This window comes from Sipha flava, unplaced genomic scaffold (genome assembly GCF_003268045.1).
Source record: "Sipha flava isolate LNK unplaced genomic scaffold, YSA_version1 220_pilon_pilon, whole genome shotgun sequence".
Taxonomy (NCBI): domain Eukaryota; kingdom Metazoa; phylum Arthropoda; class Insecta; order Hemiptera; family Aphididae; genus Sipha; species Sipha flava.
In genome coordinates, this window is record NW_020272849.1 from 1,351,932 (window position 1) to 1,355,465 (window position 3,534).

Genomic DNA, 3,534 nt, shown 5'->3' on the forward strand with positions numbered 1-3,534 from the left:
TATATCAGCGGTTCCCAAACTTTTATAATCACGGAACCCTTGGAAAATAGTTTGTGTTTCGCGGAACCCTAATGTCTTTAATTCCAATTCAACTCTAATTTTTTCTAGAAAAAAAGAAAAAAGAAAATCAATACTTTAAAAAATGTTTATAATGTTATTGTTAATATTGTTAACGATAACTCTTTATTAGAACTAGTTGAAAACACAATTTTTTTTTAAATAATACAAAATAATATTTTTTCCAAGTATAATATAAAATAAGTTTCTCAATAATCACATAAATCTGGCGGAACCCTTAGTATTGTCCCACGGAACCCTAAGGTTCCGCGGAACACACTTTGGGAAACGCTGCCTTATATAGTAGGGGGGTTAAAAAAGTTAAATATTTTTGATTTCTCACCCACCCAATTTTTTCATTACCATGCGAAAGTTATGAGGGTTAAATTTGGTGATGATTAATAACCCCTTTCAGATGCCGCAAGAGGGTAGAATATTCATCAAATAGGGTAGTTTTAGTATTATTCTGATTTAATTCATTATATATTACATTTAGTATAAAATTGTATGGAACCTAAATTGTAGATTTAGGTATTCTCTATAAAAAACATTCAGATAAAATTTCTCGTAAATCTATTATTTTCTGTGAAAAACTTAATCTTAAAAAAAATTCGTTCATCTACACAAGTACATATTAAATATTGATGTCATTAAAAATAAATAGGTAGTGGTCCAATGGAGTAATACAATGTGAAAATTAGATGCGTTATATTCAAATAAAATATCTATTAATTATGAACGAATTAATGTATTTTTTTTACAGTCAGGGTAATATTTTGTATAATCATTTACAACTTGTAGTAGAAATTGTTTTTGATTTTCGTCTTTCGTCAGTATACTATTGTATTCTTGAATTAACTTAACGCCTCTTTCTGCAACATCATTTATGACTGATAACTCTGTTAAAATATAAATTCCATTTTGAATCTAAGTTACTTTGACTTATTGCTGTTAAAATCACTTGATGACGCTTTGGGGAATTAAAAAAACAATACATTTTTTGAATAGTTCCTAAGCAATTTCGTACAGGTTGAATATTGCAAACAGATGACACAGCTAAATTCAACGTACGTGCAACATAATGCACATATAAAGCTTTTGGGTACTTATTTCTTATTATTGTTTGAACGCCTTTTATGTGCCCTGTCATATTTCATGCACCATCATACCCTTGTCCACAAATATTGTTACAATTAGTACCACATGAATTCAAGCCTTAAACAAAGTTAATACACAATTTAATAAATAACTGATACCCAAGCGATATGATTTGTAAAATCATGTCTATTTTTATGTAACATATTAATTACCATTTAAAATTGCTACAGCTAAGTTATCAGCCGTTAAACTTGTAACTTCTGTAAATTTTAAGAAATTTCATAAACATTTTTTTTCTTTCCCAGTACCAAAAAGATATCTAACACAAATAGTAAGTTGTTCTACAACAGAAATATCTGTTGTCTCATCTGCAAGAACACTAAAATAATGTGACTCGTTAACTTCTTTCACAACTTTTTTAAAATAATATCACCACAAGTGATTATAGTTTCATTTTGAATAGTTGGGCTAATATATTTATTTCGATAGCTTGATGAAAGAAAGTTTTTTAAATATTCTATGTCTTTTGCTTTATATTTCAGTATAGCTCGAAAATTCCCTTCATTCATCTCAGGTTCGCCTAGAAAAATAATGACAAAGAAATAAGGCCCAATAAGTTCAGGTTTGGGTTATGGCTCTTATTAAAAATAATTATTCCTTAGCTAAAATAAAATTGTATCCAAAATCTATAGTAGATAAAACATATTAGAGCTAATAGTATTATAGTATTTTAATACAATTTAAAAAAAAAACTTACCATCAAATGACAAAGCACCAAAGTCCCTATGACCCCTTAAAGCAATCTCTTGACGACCACATACCAAAATACAATCAATAATAGGAATTAAATTCTCTCGGTTTTCTTTAACTTTTTTTTGCTCTGAAATTATACAAATTTAGGTTCATTTATAATCAATAATATTTTAAAACTAAACATAAACTAAATTTGTAATAAAAAAATAATACAACTTTATAATAAAAATAGAATATTACAAAATATTTAATCTACCTGTCTATGTTTAATTTGTTTATATCTCAGGTTTCTTTGAAAATGCAATATTCAAAAAATAATCAGCTTTTTCTAAAGCTAGTTTATGATATTGATGTTTAGCATGATTATTTAAAGTCTAATATAATAAATAAAACATACATATTAAATATTTATAATAATATTAACAAATTTAAAATGTGTGATCATAACTTTATAGACATACTTCTAATGCTTTTTTTAAAGTTATCCATTGGTTTAATCACAAGTGTATATAATTTTTGACATCTAAATCCACCAGTTCTTGAAAAAATTAAATATACTTTACAAAAACCTTCTTGCCTTATCTCTGAATATGCTAACCACTTGAAAATGTTCAACCAATGGTGTTGAAATTTGAGATTCCTACCTTTATTTTTTTTCTATTATAGGAAATATATAAGTTTCTGATGGAACCTACACATCTATCAGAATCTATAAACAAATGTACTTTATAATTTTGTAAATTTAAAAAAAATGATTCATTTAAATATCAATAGTACAATACTATTTGTATATAGTTAAATAACTTACTAGGTTTTTATCAGTAAAACTCAAATCACAATTAACAAACAAACCAATATCATTTTCCCTTGCTAATGAACATGTTGTCTTAAAAAAAATTATAACATAATATTGTTTATAGAAACATTAGAAACCCATAAATCGGAGCCTTAAAGACTCTGATAAGTCAAATAGTCAAGCATACAATTTTTTTTACTCACCAAATTTACTGTGTCTGTTTGTTTTTGTTGACTTGGTGCAGGTTGTAGATCATTTAGATCTGAATCGACAGTTGATTTTATACTGTTATTGAAATATGAAAGTAGAGTATTATTTTTTCTTTTATTACTCATGTTTGATTACTATATAAAGTAATAACTAAATAACTAATATTATAAGTTATAACAATGTTATAGTTATCAACTTTATTGTTTAATAATTTTATTATTTTTATTCGCTGTCCCGTGTAGTCAGATGCTAGTTGGTTTGAATATATTGTAGATCATGTTTATAATCATACAGTAAAAGTTATATTTAAATCGTTTTCAATTTGACGTATTATTTGTATTCAGTGCGCACCGAGTACAATAAGTAATAACGTAAATTTGACCAAAATAGATTAATTGATGTAGTGTTTTATACTCGGTAATCGAAATGTTGCATTGACGTCTGACGGCACTGCTATTTTTTGTAAATGTGAGTACAATTATGAACTATGTTTCTCCACGAATCCATGATAGGTTCAATAAATTATCAATTATCCCGTGAATTTCTTTTTTTTTTTTTAGGTTTCAGATAAATAAATAGAATGTACTATGTATACGCGGTTAACTAAATCCGTAACGATA

At 26.4% G+C, this 3,534-nt stretch overlaps 1 long non-coding RNA gene across 2 annotated transcripts; it reads right to left on the reverse strand.

Moving 5' to 3' along the window:
- Positions 1 to 827: 827 nt before the first annotated feature.
- Positions 828 to 2,400, reverse strand: LOC112683163. 2 transcript variants are annotated; one of them, XR_003148577.1, is made up of 6 exons: positions 2,370 to 2,400; positions 2,165 to 2,282; positions 1,913 to 2,035; positions 1,368 to 1,735; positions 994 to 1,272; positions 828 to 929 (listed from the first exon to the last, which is right to left on the reverse strand). It is a non-coding gene; the product is annotated as an uncharacterized LOC112683163 (long non-coding RNA). The 2 variants fall into 2 exon arrangements; XR_003148576.1 differs by having other exon boundaries at positions 828 to 1,272.
- Positions 2,401 to 3,534: the final 1,134 nt, after the last annotated feature.